At 37.8% G+C, this 15,721-nt stretch overlaps 1 protein-coding gene and 1 non-coding gene across 15 annotated transcripts in view; both read left to right on the top strand.

The window, feature by feature from the left end:
• HYCC2 (hyccin PI4KA lipid kinase complex subunit 2) overlaps positions 1 to 15,721 on the top strand; it is a 118,780-nt gene that overhangs the window by 46,438 nt on the left and 56,621 nt on the right. For 11 of the 14 annotated variants that reach the window (XM_077154655.1, XM_077154661.1, XM_077154662.1 and 8 more), the window contains one exon: positions 3,876 to 3,975. The exons of 2 other annotated variants lie outside the window; for them this stretch is intronic. The gene's annotated coding sequence lies outside the window, so the exon portion shown is untranslated. One more of the 14 variants, XM_077154660.1, reaches the window with a different exon arrangement.
• TRNAH-GUG (transfer RNA histidin (anticodon GUG)) lies at positions 10,025 to 10,095 on the top strand. Its single transcript has one exon. It is a non-coding gene; the product is annotated as a tRNA-His (tRNA).

Below are 15,721 nucleotides of genomic sequence, written 5' to 3'. Positions count from 1 at the left end.
GAAAGAGGATCCATATCTCACATCCCATACAAAAATTAATTCAAAATGGATCAAAGACTTAAACATTAAATCTAAGACCATGTAAATTTTAGAAGAAAATGTAGAGAAGTATCTTTTAAATCTTATAATAGGAGGCAGTTTCCTAGACCTTACACCCAAAGCATGAGCATTGAAGAAAGAAAGAAATGGAAACGCCTCAAAATTAAACACTTTTGTGCATCAAAGAACTTAGTCAAGAAAGTAAAAGACAGCCTACACAATGGGATACAATATTTGGAAACAATATATCAGATAATGGTTTGGTATCCAGAAATTATAAAGAGATTGTTCAACTCAACAACAAAAAGACAGATAACCCAATTACAAAATGGGCAAAAGACTTGAACAGAGACTTCACTGAAGAGGAAGTACAAATGGCCAAAGGCAGATGAAAAGATACTCAACTTCCCTGGCTGTTAGGGAAATGCAAATCAAAACCACAATGAGATATCATCTCACACCCACCAGAAGGCCATTATCAATAAAACAGAAAATGACAAGTATGGAGAAAGAGGCACACTTATCCACTGTTGGTGGGAATGTCAAATGGTACAACCACTGTGGAGGGCAGTTTGGCATGTCCTCAGGAAGCTAAGTATAGAATTGTCATATGACTTGGCAATACCATTGCTAGGTGTCTACTCAGAGGACATAAGGGCAAGGACACAAACAGACATTTGCACACCAATGTTTATAGCAGCATTATTTACAATTGTGAAGAGATGGAAACAGCCCAAATGTCTATCAACAGATGAGTGGTTATACAAGCTGTGGTATATACATATCATGGAATATTATACAGCTGTAAAACAGAATAAAGTTATAAAATACATAACAACATGGATGGACCTTAAGGACATTATTCTGAGTGAGATTAGCCAGGAACAAAAGGAGAAATACTGTGTGGTCTCACTGATATGTACTAACATTAGTGAATGAATTTGAAATACTTCAGTTGTTAACAGAGGCCATCAGGAGATAGAAATAGGGTAGATATTGGGTAACTGGAGCTGAAGGGATGCAGATTCTGCAACAGGACTGATTGTAAAAATTCAGAAATGGATAGTTCAGTACTGCCTAACTATAATACCATAATGTTAGAACACTGAATGAAACTGAATGTGAGAATGATAGAGGGAGGAGGCCTGGGTGCACAAAGGAGATAAGAAGGAAAGATAAACGATAAAGACTGAGATAGTATAATCTAGGAATGCCTAGAGTGTATAATGATAGTGGCTAAATATACAAATTTAAAATGTTTTTGCATGAGGAAGAACAAAGGAATGTCATTACTGCAGAGTGTTGAAAATAGATGGTAATTAATATTTTAAACTTTTAACTTATGTGTGAGACTGAAGCAAAAAATGTTTATTTGGTACAAAATTTTTATTTTGACTAGTACGTTTCTTAATATAGCTTATGTGGGCAGCTTAATTGAACACCATAAGTACATGGAACCTTGGGTAGGGCATGAAATTTTGTAGGTTTGTCCAGAGTGATGCTCCGATAAATCCCAGAGTGATTTGAACAGCGAATAAAAAAGTATTTGTGAAGTCCCCTTGGGGAATGCTGAGAAGGGGAAAATTCACCTTCCTACAAATGGAGAATTCTTGATATTTTCACTAGCAGTGGGGACAGCCAAAGCAATAAGCTGAGCCCCCAATCTTGGGATTTGTTCATATGAAACTTCATCCCACAAAGGACAGGCTAAGACTACTTAAAATTAGGCCTAAGAGTCACCCTCAGGAGAACCTCTTTCATTGCCCTGATGTGGCCTCTCTCTCAGCCACCATGACAAGCAAACTCACCGCCCTTCCCCTCTCCATGTGGGAACGACTCCCAGGGGTGTGGACCTTCCTGGCAACGTGGGACAGAAATCCTAGAATGAGCTGGGACTTAGCAACAAGGGTTTGAGAAACCTTCTTGACCAGAAGGGGGAAGAGTGAAATGAGACTAAGTAAAGTGTTGATGGCTGAAAGATTTCAGACAGAGTCAAGAGGTTATCCTGGAAGTTATTCTCACACATTAAATAGATATCACCTTTTTAGTTAAGGTGTAACGGAGAGGCAGGAGGGAACTACCTGAAAATGTAGAGCTGTGTTCCAGTAGCCATGTTTCTTGAAGATGATTATATAGTGATACAGCTTTCACAGTGTGACTGTGTGATTGTGAAAACCTTATGTCTGATGCTCCTTTTATCTACCTTTTTGACACAGATGAGTAAAACATATGGATTAGAAATAAATAATGGGGGACAAATGTTAACATAAATCTAGTAGATTGAAATGTTAGTGATCAATGAAAGGGAAGTGTAGGGGTGTGGTGGTTAGATTCAGTTGTCAGTTTGGCTAGGTGAAGGTGCCTAGTTATGTTGCTGTGGACATGAGCCAATGATACGTGAACCTCATCTGTTACTCATTACACCTGCGGTCAACTAGGAGGCATACCTGCTGCAGTGAATGATGTTTGATTTAATTGGCTGGTCCTTAAATGAGAGACCTCAATGTAGCGCAGCCCACACAGCTCAGCATACCTCATCTCAGCACTCATAGCTGAGCCCAGGCCTTTGGGGATGCAGAAAGAAAACACCCTGGGAAAAGCTGTTGGAACCTAGAGGTCTGGAAAGAAGCCCAGCAGAGATTGTCCTGTGCCTTCCCACGTAAGAAAGAACCTCAGATGAAAGTTAGCTGCCTTTCCCCTGAAGAATTAATGAATAAATCCCCTTTTATTAAAAGCCAATCTGTCTCTGGTGTGTTGCATTCCGGCAGGTAGCAAACTAGAATAAGGGGATATATGGTATGTATGAATTTTTTTCTGTTTTCTTTTTATTTCTTTTTCTGAATTGATGCAAATGTTTTAAGAAATGATCATGATGATGAATATACAACTATGTGATAATATTGTGAATTATTGATTATATATGTAGAATGGAATGATCATATGGTAAGAATGTTTGCGCTTATGTCTAAAAAATTAATTAAAACACTTTGTTAGTGAACATACTTTAAAATGTTGATTTTCTTTTGGGATGTGAAATTTAAAATAATGATTTAGATTTTAAAATGGTGATTTTTAAATAGCATTTTGTGTCCTTTTTTCAGAGTAATTTTTTCAGTTTTGTGAGACTTATCCAGAATGATTTTGTAGCCTTTAATACTTTATTATTTATTCTTGGTTTTATACTGCTTATTAAAATTTAATGGGGCAGTTGTTAAAAGTATTTTTACTGACAGATCTTCACACACATACAGTCCATACATGGTGTACACAATATCATCGATGGCTCAGGATATCATCACAGAATTGTGCATTCATCACTATGATCATTTTTTAGAACATTTTCATCACTCCAGAAAAAGAAATAAAAAGAAAAATCTCATACATCCCATACCCTTTACCCCTCCCTCTCATTGACCACTAGTATTTCCTTATATCCAATGTATTTTATGGGGTTATTTTTTAATGATCATGTGTATGAGCATTGTGGGAACATGTTTCAGAAGTTAAAATCATAGAATTTTAGGACTGGAAGGGATAAAATAATCTATAATTTTATAGATTATTTAAGTGAGGCTCCAGACAATGTAAGTAGCCTCCATAAGGTCTTACAGATAATTAGTGGCAGAATTGAGATTAAAACTCAGACTTTCTGTCTCTAAAACAAATGTCTTTTTGTTAGATCTAATAAAGGTATACAAGCATTCTATTTATCAAATTTCTTGGATTCCTGTTTTTTAATTAGATAAATCACTTACCAAAACTATTCTCTTTTATTTTGCATTCTTGAGATTATTATCTCTCAGTATCTCACATTTGTTTATTTTCATTTTTTATAGACTTGGAAAATATTTAAGTCTCAACAAATGAATTCCACACTTGAAATCTGCTGCATTCCTGTGCCACCTCCTCCTTTAGAAAACTGATCTTAAAACAGAGGTAAAGTTATAGATTTCAGGTTTTCAGAGGATAAATAATGAATCTCCCCATATACTTAGGTATATTAGGGTTTTGTGTAATCTTTCATGAGTAGCTATTTGTTGAGCAGTTTTATTTAGAGGACTTGAAACAATCACATCTTAAATTATTGCCTTTGGATTTTACTTTTAAAAGTGTTTCCCTTTTAATAGTTTTGTTTTATAAAACCTTTTTTATTGGGTAAACTCTTAATTCATTGAATTATTGAATTTACTCAGCATAACTGCATTATCCAGCTGCCTCTCTAGTCAGTGGTATCCTATAGTACTTTGTTGATAGTTGGAATATTCTGTATCTGTGCTGTTCAAAGTGGGAGGCAGTGGCCACAAGGAGCTACTTAGCACTTGAAATGTGGCAAATGTAACAAAGGAATTCAATCTTTGAATTTAATTTTATTTTAATTAATGTAAGTTTAAATAGCCACATGATACTGGCGTCAGCTATATTGGACAGTACAGCTTTAGGTTTTTCTTAGTGTATTTGGTATTTATAATAATAGCACGTTTATACTCTAATATACATTTTGATTCACTCAAAATCCTTTAGTGGAGGAATTAGAATCAGTTTTATCCACTTCTAGATCCTCAGCATCCAGCTTAATACTTGGCATATAATTGTTGTTCAATAAATATTAGTTGAATAGATGGATGAATAATATCTGTACTTTATCTCTACAGTAAAAGTGCCCTCTAAATTGTCCAGAAAATTAAATAGTTGTATTAATATTTGTATAATAATAATAGCTAACATCTACTCCTGTTGTTTTGCCAGTCGCTGTTTAAAGTACTTATCTATGTTAAATTATTTAATCTTTTAAAGTAATCCTTTTGGTTAAATAACTTGAATCTCAAGGACGCAGCTTGTATGTAGATCATGGAGCTGGAATTTGAACTCATGAAATCTAATACCAGAGCTTCTGCTCTTTAGCCATTAGCCTATACTGCCTCTTTTGTTCTGATTCTCTGTAAATTGGCAATTCCTGAAAAAGATGCATGCTCACTCTCAGCTAAGGCACCACCTCTAACCATGTATATAGGGTGAAGAACTTATACTTGTGCAGGCACTCTGAGTTTGTTTTCTGGTCTCCTTTAAATTATGTTCTAGCAGTTTATTATCTGTTCATTATGTTGTAGTCAGTTCTTGGTAATAAAGTTTGCCATTACCATGGTCACTATAAAGATAATAATTTTCTGTGATATCCTGCTTACCTTGTCACATACTCTGGAAGTGAAATAGTATGGGCCTGAATTTTGTGCTGCATGCCAGAATATAGCTTGAGTGCTTGCTATTGAATATAGTTTGTACATATCAGGTGATGGGATGGGCAAAATATACAGTACAAGAAATGATCCTCAGAATTCTACATTGGTTAAATAAAAAAGAAGCTTGCAGTAGACTGACACCTGCATTCTCTCATTACCTCTGTGAAATACTGAGCCTAGTTTGGAAATATAAGTTTATAAAATTTCTCTTTAACAAGATTATTCTGTTTTTTTCAAATGATAGCACTGAAATATATTTATAGGATTTTAGGGTTGGAAAGTAACTTAACCATTGTAGGGAAATTGAAGTGATTTATCCTAGGTCAAATAAGCAGTTTGGTTCATTGATTAAACAAGTACACATTAAGTGTCTGTCATATGCCCAGGTGCTATAGTAAGGTCTATGAGCTCTGAGTGTATAATAGTGAGTAAATCAGAAATGGACTGTGTTCTCTTGGAACTTACAATCTAATGGGGGAAATAGATTACAATCTAATGGGGGAAATGAGGGGAATCTGAGGGTAGAGGGAGTTAATGCATAATGGGTATAGGATTTCTGTTTGGGATAATGGAAGAATTTTGATAATGGATGGTAATGAGGATACTGCAACATTGTGAATGTGATTAATTCCACTGAAATAGTATGCTTGGGAGTAGTTGAAATGGGAAAATTTAAGTTGTGCATATGTTTCCTCAATCAAAAAAATAAAAAGAGCAACTAAAGAGACGATGACAATGCAATACATGGTTTCCTAGACGGGATCTAATATGGGAGGAGAAAAAGCTCAAAAAAAGACATTATGGGCCACGTTAGCTCAGCAGGCAAGAATGCTTACCTGCCATGCCAGAGGACCCGGATTCGATTCCCGGTGCCTGCCCATGTTAAAAAAAAAAAAAAAAAAAAGACATTATTGGGACATGAAAAATTTAGAATATACTACAAAATATACTATAAGTTCAAGAAATTTAACATTGGTATAACTATACTTAAGGTGGTTACATAAGTGAATATCCTTGTTCTTAAGAAATGTACATGGCAATATTGTGTTCAAGGATCATTATGTATACAATTTATTCTCAGATACTTAGAATAGGTAGACAATTAGAAAGATTGATAAGTAGATGGGTGGATAAAATGATATGGCAAATCTAGTAAAATGTTAAAATTGGTGGTTCTGGATGTCTGATTCTCGATGTTGGAGATCTCTTTATGAGTTTTGTATTATTTTTGCAACTGTTCTGTAAGTTTGGAATTGTCCCAGAATAAAAAGTTTAAGGAAAAAAATCCAAATCCAACTTCTGCCACTTAAACTGTGTTACCTTGCAGAGGTCACTCAACTTCTTTACAATTTCATTTTCTTATCTGTTAGTTAGAATAACAGAAATACACAGTACCTAGTATCATGAAGACTAATTATATAATACTAATAGAAAACATGTAATGTTTACCATTTGATATAAACTCTTTTAAGTACACAATAACTATATGAAGTAGGTACTGTTATCCTCATTTATGAAATGAATGAAATGAGGCACACAGAGAGTGCACACAGAGAGTGCCTCATTACTCAAGATCACAGAACTAGTAAGTGACCTTAAATTTATGCCATCTGGCTCCTGAGTCAGTGCTCAAAGTGTGTTCTTTGAGCGTCCTTTGGAGCGGGAGCGGGAGTGGGTGGTGGGTTGGAGGGTCCATGAGGTCAAAACTATTTTCATGTTAATACTAAGACAGTATTTGCCTTTCTAACTCTCATTTCCTAATGAATAATCAATGAAAATTTCCAGCGATGATAGAATGTAGAAATAGTTATGAAATTTATTTTAAAAATATGGAACAATGCCACAAAAAATGTTTTTGTTTTGGAAAAATACTGTTACTCTTCATTTAAAAATGTGAATTATGTTGACATGTAATGGTAATATTATTATTATTATTATTATTATTAAATGAATTAATAAATATTTTTAAGATGTAAGAGTGTAAAGGGATCCTGAGACCAAAAGTTGAGAACTGCTGCTGTAAACCACTGGATTCCACTGCCTCTCATTAAATTAGGCAGTAATGTAGAAAACATCTGGTACAGTGTATAAACTAGATATGCTCAATAATAACTTACTTGTTTCTTCAGTTCTAAGATACATTTTTTTCCTCACATTTTAACACTTTCACATCAGAATGTGTCTTGTCAGAAGAAACTTTTCAGTGACCAGACAAGTAAATTATGAAACAGCAGCAATCATACATACTTGGTATTTTGATAATTTAACTTTGGAAATTTTTTTATTCAGTTATTGTTTCAGTTGACATGAGTAGTACCACATGGGACCACATTTTAAAGGGAATTTGATCCCTTAGTGTTGCTTAAAATATCATTATATTTTACAACTTGGAAATGAACAGTTGTCTCAACAGAAAATTGCCTGGCACATGCCAATTAATTGAAAGGCATCAAAATTGCCAAATCTTTCAGTCTCTAATTTCAAACCTGAGCAGGGGGAGTACAACTGGCTCACGTAAATGGAAAAATACCAGTCAGATGCTTCTGGGTGACTTCTAATGGAACTATTTAACTTCTGTAGTTCTGTACTCAGTTTGGAAAGATAAAATGATTAATTAAGCCTAACCCAGTGGAAAACACAGAAAAAAATCTCAGTGGGTTTTATTATGACCATAAGTAAAACTGTCGATGCTAAAGGTGCTAAATGAATTTAATTCATGAGCACAAGTAATTAAATCCACAAATATTTTAGTGCCTGCTATGTGTACGCTCTGGTACTGCTACTTTTTTCCCAAAAGGCAACTCTTTTTCATGTCTTAAAAGATAGATTTGATATAAAGACTTATATAATCATAAACAGATTAGGAGGAAAACTGTGAAATGTAAATGACATCCTGGGACTGGCCGGGTCCCTTCCTCCTTGCCCACCCTTTCCCCCAAAGCCACCTCCCATCCACCCTGAAATCCAGATCCCTCAGGGTTTAGAAGGTCAGGGTCTGGAGGGGGTCCCCTACCCTTGGCAGGCTTCTGGGAAAAGGGAAGAATCAAATTCAATATGAATCCGGAATTTCCTTTGGCTCTACATCTACTGGGGCCCATCTTAAGCCTCCAAAGTAAAAAATCCCCTTGCTGGGAGATCAGGGACCTAACACTTCAGCTGGGAGCTGCCCAGAGTCCCACACATTTAGGTTTTCCCCTCCCTGCACACCCCATTCTCCCTTCCCTGCAACCCAGTCCCACCAGCCTCAGGATGTCCCTCTCCCTCCACACTGGTGGCCAACTGAACTCTTCCTGGCTCTCCTCTCCCTGCATCTCTACCCCAATCCCACTTCTTGCACACTGACTCCAGATTCCACCTGCTCAGGCTCTAGGATAATTTATAAGCAAAGGAGATGAGACTATTTTCCTCCTGTACCAGAGGCCCTGGGTTGCTGGGAGAGAACCAAGCCTGTGCTGCTTGGGAGGCTGGTTTTGTTTTCTGCCTCCCACACTTCCCCTTTTTATCTTACTTGGCCCAGGTCCCTGTTTGTAAGGACGGAGGCTCAAAGAGGCGTGCCTGGTATCAGAGGTCAGGCTCCAGAGGCCAGGTTCCAGACCCCAACCCGCGGGCGGTCACCACACCCCCAGGCCCCAGCCTCTTTAAAGTAGCATTGGGTTGAAGGGACAAGGACAGGGGACCAAGCTTGGGGTGGGGCTGATTCTCCTCAGAGGGTGTGTTCTGCTGAGTCATTTGTGGGGTTCTAAATGGCAAGGATAGAAGGGCAGTTTTGATGGCAGGAGGTGTTAAAGGAAGGCCGAGATGTCCTAGACTGCAGGTATTTATAGGGGACGAGAAGGTGCTGAGAAGAGCTGAGGCAGAAACTGTGGAGGCCTTAGATGGTGCCCTGGGGCAACTTTGAAAGGTGTTTGAGCGAGGGAGAGGTAACCAGGTGGGGGCAGCCTCCAGGGTCCTCAAGCTGGGCCGGTTGCTCCCTTCCCCCTTCTCCTTCCCAAGTGCATGGAGGCAAAGGGGGTAGCTCACTGGCCAAGTTTGACAAAGGAGCCCTGTGCCAACCCTGGCTCTTCATGACAGGCCAGGGCTTCCCTATGAATGTCATGGGGTAGGGGTCTCTCCAGGGTGTGAGGTCTCTGTCTTCGCCCATTTCCTAAGCCATAAGAAAGCAATGGCCCACAGCCCCTGTAGGCCATCAGAAGGCCATATCCAGCCCTTACACAGAGGAGGAGAGCAACTGAATCAATGCCTGTGCCCTGGTGGCTGGGATGTACAAGTCCGATCCGAGGCCTCTGTTCCAAAGGCCCCCTGTGCACTCCCTCTCCCTTCCCCACAACACAGCTGGTCTCTGCAAGGTTGCATTTCATAGGACTTCTCTTCCAGCTCAGGTCTGGATGCAAGCCCTGCTCGTGGATGTGGGGGACCTTTGCCTTGGCTGGATCGGGCCCTTGTTAGGGAATTGGATTTCACCTTACCCTGCTGGCAGTGTGGGCCAACCAAAGCTGGCTCAGCCTCACCCTGCCCCCCTATGCAGCCAGGCTGCCATGGAAGAAAACCAGGGAGCCATCCTAGTTCTAGTTCTAGAGGGGGCCAGTTTGGCTCTAGAGTAAACAGGAAGGCCTCTCTGAAGAGGTAACGTATGAACTGAGGATAATTCAGCCATATACAGAGACCTGGGAGAAGAGTATGCCAAGTGGCACTACAAAGACCAGACGTATGAAAGGTAATTGAAAAATATATATATGCTATGAGGGAGTGCAAGGGTAGTTCAGTGGAAGAATTCTTGCCTGTGATGCAGGAGACCTGGGTTCGATTCCTGGCCCATGCACTTCCCCAAAACAACAAACAAAACAGAGCAAACAAAAATTCAACAAATGGTGCTGTAATAACAGGATACTCACATGGAAAGAGAATGAGTATCCCGCCATACAGCATACAAAAAAAAAAAAGAACAGAGAAAAAAATATATATATGCTATGTGATTATATAGATAAGCTTATGCTTTTTTTCCTTAGTTAAACATTTTCTTTTTAATAAAGTATTCTTAAAATTAGTGGCATCATTTTTGGGAAGCTGGAGGAAAGATGGCAGAATAGGATAGGTCAAGTTCACCCCTGCTTCAAGGAACAGTTAGAGAAGGGACAGGAGGGCGACTGAGATGGCGATTCCAGGGTATAAGTGACCTGGAAGGGTCTTCTGCACCACATAGGGAGGCCCTGGTTGCAAAAGCTGAGAAACTGAGAAGCAGAGAATCGAAAATTGAGAGTGTTGATGGACTGTGAGCTTTGGGCATTGTACATGATGCCTGATAAATGCACATGGCTAAAGGATGCACTGACTGAGAAGTAGATTGGCAAATGATGGTGTATACTTTTGAACGAATGTTGTGCTACTACAGAAAAGGAATGAAGTCATGAGGCAAGCAACGATGTGAATGAATGTGTGGGACACTTGTAGGAAGACAAAATAAACCAGAAACAAAAGGACAACAATGGTATGGTCCCCTTTAGAAAATGCTTACAAGAAAACAGGGACCTAGATTGTAAGCTTTCATAGCAAACACATTTAGTCTGGAGTGATAATTCTCATTTCTGGATTTTGAGAGTGAATCAAACACCTAAATATAAGAACTAACACCATAAACTTCTAGAAGAAAATGTAGGGAAACACCTTCAAGACCTGGTAATAGGAGGTAGGTTCCTAAACTTTACATCAAAGCACAAGTAACAAAACAAAAAATAGATAAAATTTAAGTTCCTCCAAATCAAATGCTTCTACACCTCAAAAGACTGTCAAAGAGGTGAAGAGGCAGCCAACTCAATGGGAGAAAATATTTGAAAATCACACATCGATGAAGGTTTGATAGCCTGTATACATAAAGAAATCATACATCTCAACAACAAAAGAACAAACAACCCAATTATAAAATGGGCTAAAGATATGAATAGGTATTTTTCTGACGAGTAAATAAAGATGGCTCAAAAGCACATAGGGTGGTGCAACAGTGACTCAGTGGCAGAATTCTTGCCTGCCGTGCCAGAGACTTGAGAGCGATTCCTGGAGCTTGCCATGCCAAAAAAAAAAAAATAAATGAAGAGATGCTCATTCTCATTAGCTATAAGGGAAATACAGATGAAGACTACAATGAGATACCATGCCACACCTATAAGAATGGCTGCTATTAAACAATCAGGCAACTGAATATTGGAGAGGATGTGGAGAAATTGGAACATTTTTGAACTGCTGGTGAGAATGTATAATGATACAACCGCTTTGGAAGACAGTTTGGCATTTCCTTAGAAAACTAATATTGATTTGCCCCATGACCCAGCAATTAGCACTACTTGGTATACACACCCAGAAGAGCTAAAAGCAGTGACACAAACAGACATTTTGCACACTGATGTTCATAGCAGCAGCATTCACAGTCACCAAAAGATGGAAACAATCCAGGTGCCCGTTAGCAGACGAGTGGATTAACAAAATGTAGTATTTACATATGATGGAATATTATGCAGCAGTAAGACAAAATGACAACCTGAGGCGTATGACAAAATGGATGAGCCTTGAGGACATAATGCTAAGTGAAATAAGCCAGACACAAAAGGATAGATACTGTATGACTCCACATTTATGAGCATGGTAAAGGTAAAATCTGAGGCTTATAATATAGAATATAGGGGACTTAGAGATACATAGAAGCTAGAGATGGGAGAATGGTTAGCTAATGAGGTTGAACTCCAATGTAAGGGAATACATTGAAGTGAAGGCAGTTAGTAGGTCTACAAGTAATATTATCATATTGAAAGTGAACATGATTGAAAGGGGTTGTATAGACCTATGTGTCCCACTGATTAACACTAGAAATATAAATAAGTTCTTGCATGATCTACTTCAAAGGTATGTATGATTTGTGTATAAAGAGTGTTTAAGTCCAGGGTACAGGGGGAAAACTGGTATCACATGCTATGGACTACGTTTATCAGGAAAACAGCAGTACCACAACAACAGCAGGTATAAATAATGGGGGAAGGGGCAAGAGTTAAGAGAAGGTTTAAAGTTCCTATTTAGTGAGGGTGTGTTTATTGATTATTTTTCTCTCGGAAACAATGGCATTATCTAAAATTGAGAGTATTGATGGCCTGTGGACTTGGGTATTATACATGATGCCTAATGAATGCAGGTGCTCAAGGATGTACTGACTGAGAAGTAGATTGGTGAACGATGGAATATATATATATGATCAAATATTGTGCTGCTACAGAACGGAACAAAGTTGTGAGGTGTGCAGCGATGTGAATGAACCTGTGGGACATTTGGAGAGGCAAAATAAGCCAGAAATGAAAGCAATTGTTATATAGTCTCCTTTAGGAAATGCTTATAGGAAAGCAGGAGCCTAGATTGTAACCTCTTATAGCAGTTATAGCAGAGACGTTTAGTTCAGAGTGGTAATTGTTATTTCTGGATTTTGAGAATCTGTTTTATGTATGTATAACCTGGTATTTAGAGATAAGATGAAGCCAATTAGTTGAGGATTAAGGTAATCCAGAACACAGGGGTAAGGAAGACTTTGGGTGTATTTTAGAACTGCACCTAGTCTTTGAGACCAAACGAAGAAATTTTATTTTGTCCATAGCCTAAATTTTCTGTAGCACATAACACAATCTGTCTGAATAGCTTATTTGAACAGTTGAAACAAAGGGAGCCCAAAACAAGAATGAGGGCCTTTAATCCTGTATAGCTTAATGTAATGCCTGAATCACATTACATTAGGGACTCCTAAATCAATAGGACAAGCCCTTGATCTTGAGGGTTACTCTGGTGAAGCTTATGTAGGTAGCAGAGAAGCTTAGCCTGCCTATAGGTATGCCTAAGAATTATTTCTGGAGGACCTCTTTATTTGCTCAGATGTTACCTCACTCTCTCTAAGCCCAACTCTGCAAATGAAATCATTGCCCTCCCCCGTACATGGGACATGACTCCCAGAGGTGAATGTCTCCCTGGCGGTATGGGATATAACCCCCAGGGATGAGTCTGGCCCGGACGCCTTGAGATCAACAATGCCATCCTGACCAAAAAGGGGAAAAGAAGTGTGACTAATAAAGTATCAGTGACTGAGAAAGTTCAGATAGAGTTGAGAGGCTACTCTGGAGGTCACTCTTATGCAAGCTTCACTTAGACATTGCTACATATCATAACTTGCCAAACTCCAACCAAAACCATTCCAGCCAATCCTAAAGAACACTTAGGGCAGTATATAAGATTCTGCAAAAGTTCCATGCACTAGGGTAACTTTCCAGAAACCTACAACCTCCGGATGGATTCCCGGACCAGATAAGTCCTGAAACCTAGGGGGCCCAGCCTCTCCAGAATATCAGGTAGTTCTATCTCCCCACTCCACATTAGTGACAGACCCTTCCAATATGAAAAAGTTGAATGGCCATAGCCCAAATACCCATAAAGAGAGGGATGGAAAGATCAAAGGTGATGGTGGAGTTATAAAATGAAGATAGGATTTAACAAACGAATATGAATGCTGAATCATTAAACTGATATCTCTTTTAGTCTCCAGTATCTTAGAGCAGCTAGAAGTAAAAACCTAAAATTATGGAATTAGAATCCATATCAATCTCTGAAATCTGTTCTACAACTAATTGTTGTGCTGTGCTTTGAAATTTATTGCTTTTTTGTATATATATATATGTTATTTTTCACTAAAAAGAAAAAAAAGTTGATTGTGATGATAAAAAAAAATGTTCTAGAGCAGCTAGAAGGAAAAAGCTGAGATGATTGTATGGTAGCCCATGACAAACTCTGGTATCTGTCCTGTAACTATTTGTTGAAAATGCTTGAAAACTATTGCTTTTTTCTTTCCTTACTTTGTATATATGTTATATTATACAATAAAAAAAAGTGAAAAAGATAGTGGTATCATAGAGATGAGGAAATAATGGTAGTATTATGAGTACACTTATTACTACCACTACTGTATTTCTCTATTTAAAAATATTTAAGTTTATTACTTTTAAAATATATTAGTAGATACTAAAGAGATTTAATGTACCAAATCTGTGATTATAGGGGAGATGAGAAAGAATTTCAATAAGAAATTTAACCTGTGATATTTTTTTTTTCTTTCATTGGAGAATGGTCATCAGAATTACTTGGGGAATTTTTTCAAAATATATATGTTGGGTCTTTGTTGGATAGGGATTCTGATATGCTGTGTATCAAGTTAAGATTTGTGTTTCTTTTTTAAATTAATGTTTGAGTTTCTTTTACAGTCTATGTTCTTTGAAGAGAATTTGAAAAAAATATTGACTAATCATAGTTTCATCTTGTCCTTATCTATAAGGTAATATAGAACACACTTTTAAAATCTTCTGATCTCTTATAGTTAACCAAAACATTGCTTAGTAATTTAGTGATTTTCCTAAGACATAGAAATCTTGATTTAAAACATTTTCAGTATTTTAAATAATTATCTAGTAACATAGTGATTTTGATTTTTTAAGACTTTAAAAATTTTGAGGTATAACAAGATCTATTAATTAGGAAGAATATTGGGGAAAAAAAAATCCCAATCACAATTGCAGCAAAAGTATTTCTATATATGCAAAAGTATATCTATCTATCTATTCATATATATATATATTTATATATATATATATACTACCTAGGAATTAACTTACTTGGAAATAAGTCAACTTATATGAAGAAAATTTGTTCTAAGACACATAAAAAATAATTGTGAGGATATTACTTGAAATTAATTTACAAATTTAATCGCAATGGTGTGTGGAAGAAACTTATCAAAATAGGTTTAATATTTATCTGGAAGAATGAAGCAAACAGGAATTCTAATTTGTACTATTATATAATAAAAAGGATATGTAATGTGGTGGAGTAGAATGCTCGAGGACTCATTTCATCCTCTACGGCAGGTAGTAAACAGCCAGGAGCTGTCTGAAACAGCTGTTCAGGGGCTCTGCAGACCAGAAGAACAGTGTACACAAGAGACTGATAAACTGTGGTAAAGATCAATGAGTAGAGCTCTCAACAGTGCAGAGGCAGTTGCCTGTTCCCTACTCTCATGGCAGACTGCCATGGGAGCCAGTGTCTAGCTGTACATAAAAGTTCTCTTCCCCAAGAATGGGGGGTGGTGAGGAGAGTGGGAGGAATGGGTAGCTGAAAGGGGGCATGGTGGAACACTGAGCACAGCTTGTTTTTAGCAAATTCAGAACAATGGGTCCTGTCTCTGAGGACCAGCCCAGGATAGAAAGCAAGTGGAAGCTTCTGTTTCAACCCTGACTCTGTTGGGTGGAAGCAGGGGTGATTGAAAGACGCAGTATCTTCTTAGGTCTTTGGGGAAAAGTATGCTGAAGAAATTTCCCAAGGAAAGGGGAGGGGGGCATGGCCCAGCACTGTTGATCACTTTTGATTAGCAAATTCAG

This window comes from Tamandua tetradactyla, chromosome 3, assembly GCF_023851605.1.
Source record: "Tamandua tetradactyla isolate mTamTet1 chromosome 3, mTamTet1.pri, whole genome shotgun sequence".
In the NCBI taxonomy this organism is placed as follows: Eukaryota; Metazoa; Chordata; class Mammalia; order Pilosa; family Myrmecophagidae; genus Tamandua; species Tamandua tetradactyla.
The sequence above is the reverse complement of the archived record's forward strand: the minus strand, read 5'-3'. Positions and strand labels throughout refer to the sequence as shown.